Here is a 13,289-nt window from a genome sequence, read left to right as displayed (position 1 = left end):
TGTAATCAGAAAGCTGACATCATCGCCGCTCGGCTGAGAGGGGAGATTGTTCCTGAGGTCTGAACGGCTTTTTTTTTTTTTTTTTTTTTTGTGAGTGTGACAACAGATTCTGGGGTGGAGAATGCAGATTTGTGCCATGCTAAGCTGGTCTTTCTTTGATTTACAGAAGACAATTGGATCAGGTCCCCAGCTCCAGGACACACCAGAATTTTTTCTTAATATGTTCAGTTCCTGATGACCAGTAAAATTGGATAATAAATTGGGTGGCCATGGGCCATGGGCCGGTCCTGAGAAAGAAGAAAGCAGGGTGCATGGAAGTTTGGGCTTGGGACCTTCTCTGGGCCACCAGACATACATCCCATCCTCCCCTTGAATGAGAGACTGGGGCACAGTTTGGGCGGGACGCACAAAATGGAGTTTTGGTGTTGGAAGTATATGTCTGTATGTTTCGTATCTCAGGAGGCAGCAGAGAAACGGGGGTGTTTCTTGCCACTTCCCAAGTGTGGTTCCTTGTTTTTGTTATTTTTTTTTCCCAAGATCAAGTTTGCCTTTCAAAGTGACTGGCAGTTATCCTGGTGAAAGAGAAGAGACTTGAGCCCTTCTCCTGAAATGTGGACTCTCCAGCATCTCTGCAGCTGAGCAAACTGCCCCCTCTCTGAGGTTCTCTCCCCCAAAACTGAGGTCGTTATCAGAAGAAGCCTAGCTAGCAAGATGGCAGGCGTTATTTATATATAATAATTGATTTCTTATAATTCTTTTGAGGATGTTCCCCAAAGGAGGGAGAGCTTCTCTAGTTTCTTTTAGCAATGTGGTCTTGATGGCTCTCGTGTCTGCCTGGAAATCTGCTCAGGGTCTGTTGGTAGATACCCGGCCCAGATGAATTCCAAGGTGCCAGGGAGCCTGTTACCTGAAACCCATTCAGGTGGTGTTGCCCATCTCCAGTTTCACTGACCAAAAAAGAAAAAGACAGTTTCACAAAAATATTGACTTCCTATCTCCCCCGAGGGTCCCTGGTATTAGTTTGCTATAAGTAGCTCATGATTTAGAATACAAAGGCATTTCCAGAATGCATGTTGAACAAAATGACATAGCAGATAATTGAAATTTATTTGCAATTTTCAAACTACAATAAACACAATTCTCCTTTTCTTTCATTAATAATCGCACGGCTAATGCATAGCAATTCCTTCTGCAGCTTTTACAAGCAAACTTGAGCTGCTGTGTTGTAATAGCTGGAAAAGTTAATGTAGCTTGAACAAGGTTCCTAATTGTCCCTGTCTCTGTCATATTTGTCTACTTGAATGGTCCTAAATACCACAGCGATTAATTACTCCAGAGCAGGTATTACAAGATGTTATCATCTTTCCCCGACTGTCTGGGTGAATGGAGAGAAGCGGGAGACTGCGCCAGTGTTTCATCTCTGCTCTTCCTGTAAGGCACTTTAACCAGAAGATTTAACGTGTCAAAGTTAACTGCGTTCTCTAGCAGATATTCACATTCTAATTAAAGATTAAGAACGCAGTACATTACACTGTGATTTGTCATACATGGCTTGTTAAATAGGAAACCTACCGGGATTCCCTAACATTTTATAAACATTATTCAGGGCTTTTAATGTGGGCAAAGAAAAAAATGATTTGACTATACTGCAGTCTGGAAAGCGGGTCGCCCTCTGCCCAGCCCCCTGCCAGCCCCCAGTAAATCACAAAATCAGATGACAACTCGGGCAGTTGGGAAACTCTCTCGCTGCAGATATTTTGTTCAAACCCTGAATCAACTCTGGTTTGTCTTGGGTGGTACAGCCGAGATCTTGGTTATTATGCCGCGGTAATTTTTTTTCTTTTTCTTTTTTTTTTTGACTTTTGCTTTTTGCTGTCTCCTAAGTAGAGGAAGAGTCTTTGTTTGGATATGAGTGCCAAAGGACGGCAGGAACATGAAACAGTGTTTTTACCACAGCCTCTCATCCCCTTGGCCCGAGCAGCACTAGTGGCCCAGGACTGGTTCATGTTCTCTGATTGCCTGAGGAGTAAATTAATGAGGTTACTGAGACACTGCACATTTGCATATCCACAGATGCTTATTAGGTATGAATGCCAGGTGCACTGAATTTGGGGGATGCAGGATTTGTTAAGCATTAACCGTCTTTCCGCTCCTCGGAAAAGAGGTGTTTTGTCACTAAAAATAAGATGCAGGCAAAACTCCTGCTTAATAACTCTCTGAATAATTATGATCAAATAGAAAGCCAAGGAAAAGGATGGTCTTTCCTGAAAGCAGCAGAGAACCCACCGGGCTTGCCCTCGTTTCCGGGAGGCCTGGACGTGGTGGCCCCAGAGCATAAAGGAAGTTGGATGCGACGCTCTGCTCGGAATATGGGCTTTAATGATGCTAGTGGCAGGCGCAGCAGACCATGATGCCGTCATCCCGAATGCAAAATTATCAATTGAAGGAGACCTTACATCTGTAAATATTATTGACTGGTCGCCAATCCAAGCTGGAGCAGGGGAGACCTTTGCTGAGAAAATGATGCTCAAGCCTGAATCACAGACTCAGTCCTGCCTGTGTCTCTGAGGGATGTGGGCGCATGGTTCCACCCCTGGGTGACTTCTGCTGTGTGCAAGCACATTGTGTATATCTTGTTATTGGGAGAAGTTTCATGGTGCCTTAGTGGTGGCTTGGAGACTCCGTCCTCAGAGCTTCAAGGGTCAGGTTTCATATGCCTCCTATTCTTAGGAACACTTGGCAAAACAGAATCAGGACTATTCATGATTTTCAGAGCCCTATACAGGGTGGGAAAGCCTGCCTGGCCTTTTTGCTCTCATTTTATACAGGTAGGTTTTCTTACTTTCAATTTCTTTTTTCTCTCTCTTTTTTTTTTCCTCTTTAAAGAAAATGATTGGCAGCACTCAACCTCAAGGAACTGATCTATCAAAATCAAGCTGAGATAAGTATTTCTTTGAGAAATAATATATATTTACCAACAGACTCTGTTCTGCCCCCTTGTTACCCTCTACCTAGCACACCACTCCCTGCCCACCATCAGACCAGTGATAACCCTGTATTAAGAACATAGTCACCATGTCTGTATGCAAATAAATATATATTTTTTCAAAGATTCCCTGATACATATTCTCTATCTATTTTATAATCTCTTTTCTTGATTGTAAAAATATTTCCAACATCTAAAGAGCGTTTTGAAAGATCCTCCCCCCATTTTAAAAAATAGCCCTCTAAATATGAATGACTTAAGCATCTTCCCAGAGAAAAGTCAGAGCCTTTATTTCAATCTTGCATCAGACTTAAGCTTTTCATTTATTCTGTTGAGATTCAGAGGTAGAGTAATTGTCAGAACACTACCCCCTCACCCCGTCTCCAATGATCTGCACATGTTTTAAAATTTGATTTATTTTCTCACACAAATTTCTGAAGCATTCATAAACATACTGAGAAATCACAATTATTCCAATGTGGCAGACTTGTAACGAGGCCCCTATATATTTTCATAAACTGGAGTATTACAGATTTACTGCTATTTGTTAATAACATTATATAAGACATTAAAAAAAAAAAAACCCTGCATTTCACCCCAAAAGGGCCTGCCTGCAAACATACAGTGCAGTACAATCACTGGAGTCCAGGGTTTTTGTCACACAGGCAGAGCACAGATTTTTTTGATTATGTAGATTTCTTTTCCTGCCGTAGTTTCATATGCAAAGCATGCAGAGCCCCATCCGTGCTATCTCCTAAAGCAGTCATTCTGAAACCCAATCTGGGGACAGTGCAGACTAAATAAAATTTCATTTTGATTTGGCCTCCTGCTGCGAATGGGACTGCTTTGTCTCAGCCGACAGAACGAGCGAGCCAGAAAGGTATGTCCTGTTTTGCATGGCTGATGGTGTGTCTTGCGGCTCCCAGGCAGGCCTTCCTGCAGCCCGCTCCTGCTCAGGCAGGCTCCCAGCTCCTAGACTCTGCTTGTGTTTCTCTTCCCCCTTCCATTGCTTCCAGGACTGCCTGCCTTTACCTGCAAGGCAGAGCCGGGACAAACCCACACCGATGGTTTACTTTGGCAGATGCTTAATAGCTTGTGTGGCTGTGTTCGTTTTTTTTCTCCCTGTCTTTGTTGTTGGTTTTTTTCTTCTTCTTCTTTTTCTTCTGATTTGGTTTTTGTTTTGTTCTGCTTCCCTGCACCACATTGGCTGTCCCGGTTTCTCAAGGTGTTGAATGCCAAAATCTGAACTTAAAGAAAAATTGTGTATTGCGGCTAGGATGCTCCTGAGATTTTCCTGGGAGATTTTTGTCGTGCTGAATTTTATTGTAAATTGGAAGCTGCGGTGGACAGCTTTGAAAGACTTTCTCTTGCACGGCCCTTTTGAGCCTCCTTGGCAGAAAAGCAATCGCCCATTTTAAAGAAAGGGGGAAAACAGAAAATAACAACTCTTCCAATAGGACTGAACTGTTTTGCCACCTTGGTATGTTTTTTGTAAAATGTATTGTGGTGTCTGCCTGAAGAGCTGCAAAAAGTGACTGGTTTTTAAATGGTGACCTTCATCACAAGAGGCTGGATGGTGTCAGACTGTCGTTCCCCCTTTTGGAGAATGGATAGTGATCAGGAAACGATCTGCTCTGATGTTCTCAGAAGAGGCTACAGATAATCATGGAGATGTGCCAGGAAGGCTGACGGTGGGGGAAGTCAGTTTTTAAGCCCAAATTTCTCCTTGGAATTGTCATTGCCCTTGATCAATTCTTATGGCTCCATAAGGGAAGGAAGTTCTTCCCTATTTAATATGCTGAGATACTATTAATATAAACTAGATAATAGCAAATTGTTAAAGATGGGTATAAAGTAAATAAAAAATAAATTAAGAGAAGAGCAGGGAGGGGCTGCTCTCTGACTCTGGTTTGAGTAAGTAATTCCACAGAGGAGACAGAGGAGTAGAAAAAATGCTAATTAGTTTCATAGGGATCTCATCCACCCCCACCACCGGAAGTAGAAACAAAATGTCACAGAAATTTGTAATGGGTTGGAAATTAACTTTGTAGCTCCACACCGTTGCACTGTGGCAGTCAACCCTGTGTGCTGTGGTGAGTGCACCTCTAGGGGTCATTCTTGATGCCATTTCTCAAACTCAGTGGGTGAGGTCTTTGCTATTACGATGACCTCTCCTTTTGTCACTAAATCTCCAAGTTCACTATGTTGCATCATTTGGCCAAGAGCCATCAAAAATTTTCCTAATGTGTTGAGAGACCCCTGCTTGTCATGTACAATAGGTTAAAGAACAAAGTAAAAGCTGAAGAAGACATTGAGGAAATTGTAGCCTGAAAACAACACATGTCTGAGAAAGATGGCAGCATCTTTATAAGGAAAAGGAAGACGGTGGGGTTAGATGGGACTGGCAGTGTTTGGTTGGACAGGGGCGTAGTTTCTCCATCACCAACAGCATGTCTTTTTACTCTAGCCTCAGTAGCAGAGTCAACTCAGTTATTTTACAACTGCTAGTTGATTATATTAAAAAGCCCAAATCTGTGTTTTGTCTAATTTGTAAATGTTTTCACAGGACCATTTATTGGTATTATTGGGACTTTTTTGCTGACTAAGTGAACACATCAAAAAGTAAAATCCACTGCATTGCCTTGTTGGCTTTTTCAAAATTATGATTATTTAGCAACGATAAAATACTTTATAAAAATCTATAATATGAACACTGGTTTTGAATAACAAGATTTTATTTGTCCATAAAAGTATATGGGAATATATGCGTATGTTATGTGTATATATACACACATTTGTATACTTATATATGCATGGTTTCCCAGGTGACTCAGTGGTAAAGAATTGGCCTGCCAAGCAGGAGATGAGGGTTCCATCCCTGGGTTGGGAAGATCCCCTGGAGGAGAAAATGGCAATCCACTCCAGTATTCTTGCCTGGAAAATTCCATGAACAGAGGAGCCTGGCAGGCCTACAGTCCATAGGGTTGCAAAGAGTCGGACACAACTTAGCCACTAAACCACCACCACCATATATGCAGAGAGAGAGAGAATGAACCAATTACGCTGTTAAAAAGAGCCACAAAGTTTCTCTTGAGGGAAAAAACAACAAATATATCTAGCAGAGAAAATTTTATACTATGATTTGCTATATCATACACATGTAATTATCACCAAAGTTTAGTGTTAAAGCATGGGATATTTTTATTAGTTCATGTCTTCATCTCGAAGTCTGTCTTCAGGAATCAGATTATTACAGGAAGATTTAACCTCTTTTGTGGTTTAGGGAAATGACCTCAAAGAAGAATGGATGCTGCCTTAGCATCAACTTCTTTATTCCAGTCTTCTGGCGTCTGCCATGCCTTTGGCCTTCAGGTTTCAATTCATGTGCTCCATAAACTTGATAGTTCAGTATGTCTACAAGCCTGACTGTAACTAGTAGAAGTATTGGAGGTATAGTGACTGCAGCAGTGGCTCTTGGCACGTGAACTTAGTAAGTCGAATCCAACTCTTTGTGACTCCATTGATTACAGCACACCAGACTCCTCTGTCCTTCACTATCTCTCCAAGTTTGCTCAAATTCATCTCCCTTGAGTTGGTGGTATTATCTAACCATCTCACCCTCTGCCACCTTCTTCTCCTCCTGCCTCCAATCTTTCCCAGCATCAGGGTCTTTTCCAATGAGTCAGCTCTTAGCATCAAGTGACCAAATTATTGGAGCCTCAGCTGGGGCAATATTCAACTCTGAATATTCAATATTCATCCCTGAATATTCAGGGTTGATTTCCTTTAGGACTGACTGTCTTGACCTCCTTGCAGCCCAAGTGACTCTCAAGAGTCTTCTCCTGTATTTTATTTGCCAATGTTTGTGATGAGCATCGTCTGAGGTCTCATAATTCCTTATCTGGATTCATTTACAAGTAAGGGAAAGATAGAACACTGACTGGATATAGGCGAATTGTGGCCAAAGACACAATTTTTTGTTCTGACCCCTCCTAACTATTGAGAAACAGTAGATACACAAGAAATCCTCCTTGAGAGAATAAACGAGTGAAAAAGTGACCCTGGTTGAGGGCAGGAGGAGAGGAACAGGAGAGCTTTCCATCCTTGGAGCCCATCTCCTGTACATCCAGTGATCATCATACATGAGGAAGGAAGAAGACTTGAAAGTCATGGATTCTCCACCTGGGGCCCACAGTCTTCTTAGGCATGAGAATCCATTGAAAATCCATGCACATCTTTTTCAAAAAAAAAAAATTAAATTGCATGACATGCTCAAAAAGATTTAACTAGAAACCTCTGAATGTTAGGGCTCTAGGATTTTAAGAATATCCAGCCAGAAAACAGTCACATGTGGCAGGCGATGGGAAATCTTAACATTCTCTGAAAAACTCGGTAAGAGAAGTCTAATTTATTTACTCTCTGCAACTATTTCCTGGCTACAAAGAAAACATGCAACATACAGAGGCTAAAAAAGAGCAGCACTGAAAAAAAAATTATAAGGAAATTTTGTTTTACATTTCAGCAGGTGTGATAATAGACAATAGAAAACCATAACAATAAAGAGAATGCAAGTTAGAATCCAGACTTTGGTCTCTGGTGAGGTACCACTGAAAAAACACCTTTGGCGTTATTTTTCAGAGAATCACACTGGACTTGGAAATAAACTGCTTATGTTGTTTTAATAAAAAATAGCTACATTTAACAGAAACGCCATTCACTTTACCAGTCTTAATATGCATAACTCTCTCTGCTCTTTCGACGTATGTGATAATAATAAAGAACATTTCTGATCCAGAAACTACATGAAGAACTGTGAACATTTAGGTTTTTATAGGTAACCTTGGAAAATCCCCACAAAGCAGCAGATCAGGGAGGCGATTCCAGCAAGGTTAGTCCTTGGACAATGTGATATCCAACTGTACTGTTGGAGAGATTTCTACTTGACCTGTGACATCAAAAGTTGTATGGTCAGAGAAAGTCTGTAAACTGTGGCTTTCATGCACATGGAAATAATACTAGACTTCAATATTTTCATCTCCTGAAACTTCAGTAGGTTTTAGCATCCAGATTAAAGAAACTTGAATGTTAAACGTAGAGCAATAGATGTTCTCCATACAATGGTCACCCTCAGAAAAAATGACATAATGTTTCTTAGAAAGCCCACGTTGCAATGATCACTGACTTGTCAAGTGATTAACCAGAGGGTAGCCCTGTGGTTCCGCTTCCGTGGCTGCTCATGATTACTCGATGGGTGGGAGGTGCTGTCACAGCAAAGACTGGGAACTAGCCACTGACCACGGAGCTGGACTGAACATAGGGCAGGGACATGGGGTTCTCTGGATGGAGAAGGAAACTGAGGTCATACCCACAGGAGGAGGCCTATGCACTTCCCCCATCATTCTGCTCAAGACAAAATAAAGCATCATGAGTTCCTCAGCTCCAGACTGCTTGCAGGAAAGCAAGTAGCCATCTAAAGACCACAGAGACAATGATCTCAGTCAGGAGAGGACCAGAAGACAATATGATTCCTGCTCTATCCCCAAGGCCACCAGGATGCATGAACTGGACCCACCTTTCCCCACACACTAGAATGTCATATTAGGGGAAGAGGCAGAGAAGGGGGTAAACTAGAGACTGGATGTTTTATTCAAATGAAAGAATGAACACCAACTGAGAAAGACAGCTTAGATGATCAGGCCTGACAGCTCCAAACTTAACTGGACTTTTAATTAATTTTTCTCCTGTACCCTCACTCACTACTGTCTGAGGGCTCAGGAAGAAGCTGAGATGAGCTGCAACCAAAATAAACTAAATTAAACTTTCACTTCAAATACAAGTCAAATTGTCGCAGAAATTTTGCAACAGTTACACTCAAAAGATCCTAGGTTTTCAAATAAAACTTCCCGTCGATGACCCAAGGATATGCTAGAAAGTCTATATGCCAGTCTCAAAAAGGAGGGGCAATAACATTGAACAAGTATTGGTTACAATATGTCAGATTAGTCTTCTTCCATACCTGCCTTGGAAGGACTGATGCTGAAGCTGAAGCTCCAATAAATACTCTGGCCACCTGATGTGAAGAGCCAACTCATTGGAAAAGACCCTGATACTAGGAAAGATTGAGGACAGGGGGAGAGGGAGCAACAGAAGATGAGACGGTTGGATGGCATCACTGACATAATGGACATGGATCTGAGCAAACTCCAGGAAATAGTGAAGGACAGAAGATCCTGATGTGCTGCAGTTCATGGGATTACAAAGAGTTGGACATGATTCAGTGACTGAATAACAACAAATATTTACCATGCTTTAACTCCAGAGGGCTAGACCTCACCTCTGCATGGATTTCTCAGAGCAATTTCTCCATCTGTGGGAGGAATCCTTGATGTAGAAGGGTGAGTCCTTAACTCATCTGCAAATTTCCTGAGTCCTGACCTAGTTCATGGACTAGACTCTATAGGAGCTCAGATAAAGCCACAGTATTCCTCCCAAGAATTTAATGTTTGAAACAAGAATGGGCACTTTCCAGGAGATGTTGGAAGTTGAAGACATCAATGTGGACACGGCAGAAGACAAGACCTAGGTGCTATCATCTTTCTGCTGCTTCTGCAGACTGGCTCCATCAACTCCTTATGTCTGATGCCATGAAATGCCACAGTATTATCTCCATCAGCCCCTCTCTTCTGCCTAAGTTTTCTAGAATTTATTTCTCTTGTTTCAACTTAAAGGAATCTCATGTGGTGCCAACAAATATGTGAACAGGAAATTCTTAGAAACCAGTGAAACGTCCTAGGCATTCAACCATGTGGCCTCATAGAGGAAGTATAGCAACCGAGAACTCAGTCTTGGACTCAGATCCATGTAGTGAAACTGAAGTGTGTTGTTGAATCTGATAATACTCTCAAATGTTGGAAATGTTTATGATGTCAACCAGAAGTTTTCAAGAAAGGTACATAAATGTCTTTAGGAATGCCAATACTTCACATCAGGAAGATGCCATCTTTGAGGATTAAACGTTCCAGGGTACAGCATGTAGAATAACTTTCCAAAAGTTATGCCATCTTCCTTCTGTTCCATTGGCTTGTTTATTCAAGTAAAACATGCACCAGGCTTCGTGAATGTGAGCAGAAAACTATCTTAAAATTCAAGAGGAAAGTCAAAAGAATCGAGAAGTATCATAGCATTCAAGGACAGAGGCAGAACCAAGCTGCTACTATAGGGATGGAGGATACAATAGGGATCTAATTATTTCTCTAAACAGAGACCAGGGGGCTGGAGTTTTCAAACAGTGCAGGAAAGTAAATGAAAATCTCAATTTTTAAAAACATGCATTATTTTGAAGGTTTGCTACTAAAACACCATCTTTGACTTCACCAGTAAATCAAACTAGTGAAGTGGTCCAGATGTAAAAAAGAACAGCTGTGTTATGAATGAGACATAAATTAAGGCTGGTTTTCACCTGTAGAATTTCTCCCTTATAATATTTTATATAAACATTCAGTAACTCAGATTATTAGTATTAATGTCAATGGTTTTATCAAATTAATGACTATTGATGGATAATTCCCTGGTGGCTCAGACAGTAAAGAACCTGCCTGCAATGCAGGAAACCTCAGTTTGATCCCTGGGTCAGGAAGATCCCCTGAAGAAAGAAATTGCTACCCACTCCAGTACTCTTGCCTAGAGAGTTCCCTGAACAGAAGAGTCTGGTGAGCTGTAGTCCATGGAGTTGTAAAGAATCTGACATAACTGAGTAACTAACAACATATTATCAATTGATGTTTTTGTCACCCAAGAAAACACTCTTTCAGTTCATAATATGCAAAGATACTATTATAAAAAAAACTAGCATAGAAATAGATAACCTTGGGGAAAAGTCTTCACCCCATCATTTTAGTGGTGTTCTGTGTCTGTGTAAAGGGCAAAGGAAGGTGAATTTAGCTACATCATTATCACCCACCCACATTAAGAATGCATTTATTCCCCTCTAGTCCATTACAGACTGCTGTGCTTTTCACTTATAGACTCTTTTTTTTCCTTTGCTTATTAAAAAAATACTTGAATCTTTTACCATTAAAGAATGCTTTTAAGGAGAATAGTGTATATGGAAACTGACATGCTTTTCAAAAAAGAAGGGACTATCTGTGGTCTAGCTAAATGGTAACCAAGAGTGTTTTTATTTTTTTTACCAGTAATCTATGAGTATTTGAAGAGTATAAACATTAATGAGGGTGAAGGGCTCCGTGGAACAAGGGGATAGGGTTTGGAGTAATGGGATGAAATTAAGAAAAGGGAAAATTAGGTTGATTACCAATTGAAAATCTTGTTAATGTTGAGGTCTATTAGACTGTAGGGTAATCTTCCAAGGGAAGTGGTGGGACTCCCATTGCTTCGATGTTTAAAATTAGAGTGGACAGAACACTATCAAGGATACCCTGTGGTGAATGATCCACCCTGTTGTGTGGAATGAGCCAGTTCACCTTGGTTGCCTTTAGAGGCTCAAGCTTCCACATGACATAGGGAGAGACAGGAAGTGATTGGGAAATCATTTTAAAATATTTCATCTGTTTTTCATCTAGAACAGTCTTTCTGACTGCCCAAAAGGCCGTTTTGGGTTTTTTTGGCCACAAAGACCTTCCCAAGGTGTCCTTTCTACCTAGGAAGCGGACATCTTTCTGAGATCCGGAAAACCAGCATTTTATGTCTCATGGTACTTTGCTTTTCAGGAAAGTAAAAATTGGAGTGACCAGGTAAACAATAGTTTAATAATATGGCTATCACAAGAATGTTCCCTCATTCTTGAAAGATAAAGAGATGGACTGAATGAGGGAAAGCTAGCAACTGAGAAAGAACAAAGCTGATTAGCAATCAGTGAGCATTGCACTGTGTTCCGGCGTCATATAAAATTAGGTAGCACCAATCACATGAAAAAAATAGATATTTCCTTCTCGTCCCTGGGAGTCCATCAGTGTACCTGGAAGTCCATTTCAGGAAGAAACAGTCTTTATCTTAATGAGAACATTTCTTGAAATTAATTAAATTATGTTAGAAAAGATAGTTACAGCTTCTAATTTTAATGAGATAGTACTTTATACTTTTTGGAGGTTCTGTCAATCATTATAAAAAAAGAAAGAATACCATACCTACATGGCATCTGTCTCTTTGCACAATATCTCTTTATTCTGATTTAAATAAGTATGCCCAGCCTCATAAATCCCCAAAAAGAAAACAGATCATAAGCGTGTCTAGTAAACTGCAGAGCTGAGTGGACAGTGGTAGTCAGAGTGTGCATCAGAACAATGGAAATCAGACATCCAAATCCTAATATCCCCTCATTACTGGAGGGAGACCAGAGGAGGCTAAAGGCTGTAGGATGGTGAAGGCAGAGAGGGCGTGTACCCTGAAAGTCTGTGTTAGGCAAAACCAGTGTGTCAAACCAAGTAGAAGGTCAATGCATCCCACGCCTCCTCGTCTGAAGATTTTGTTTGTTTGTTCTTGGCTGCGCTGAGGCTTTGCTGGCTGCACAGGCTTTGCTCTGGTTGTGTGAGCGGGGGCTGCTCCGAGCTGTGGGGCTCAGGCTTCTCACTGCAAAGGCTTCTCTTGTGGAGCATGGGCTCTACACCCGGCTTCAGTCCTTGTGGCGCACGGGCTCAGCAGTTGCCACTCCTGGGCTGTAGCACACAGACTCAATAGCCGCAGCATATGGACCTTGTTGCTCCAGGGCGTGTGGGATCTTCTCAGACCAGAGACTGAACCGATGTTCCCTGTGTCGGCAGGTGGATTCTTTACCACTGAGCCACCAAGGAGTCCATCGCTCTTCTTTCATCTTTACTCTTTAACTTTCTAGTGACTAATAGCTAAAAAGTCATCCTTGGTCTTCAGTAAAGAAAATTTAGGATGGTAGAAGATACGTATAAAGCAGGATTTCAATTTGTCTTCCAAAAATGGTGCCTGGAAGAAGTGAGAGAGTCAGAGAAAAAGATTAAAATGGTACCCTTGATATTACATGCCCTATCTTAGTTTCCCATCCCTTCCTTCTGGTAAATTCATTCCCTGTTAATGAGCTTAATGTTTTAACAGACTGCAAAATCACTGTAGTTGAAGACGGTCAATAGAAATCTCTCACTCCTACCAATTGGTTTCATACATGAAACGAACATTTTCCAGGGGGAAAAAAAAGATCTTTTCTTTTGGTCTACCACAGGGAACAGCTTCTTTGGAAACTTGCAATTGTACAAGATGAAGAATATGTTTCTGAATTCAGACACTTCCATGCAATCCATTGCTGTGATTGTTTTTTAAA

This window comes from Muntiacus reevesi, chromosome 3 (assembly GCF_963930625.1).
Source record: "Muntiacus reevesi chromosome 3, mMunRee1.1, whole genome shotgun sequence".
In the NCBI taxonomy this organism is placed as follows: Eukaryota; Metazoa; Chordata; class Mammalia; order Artiodactyla; family Cervidae; genus Muntiacus; species Muntiacus reevesi.
Note: the sequence above shows the minus strand (reverse complement) of the source record.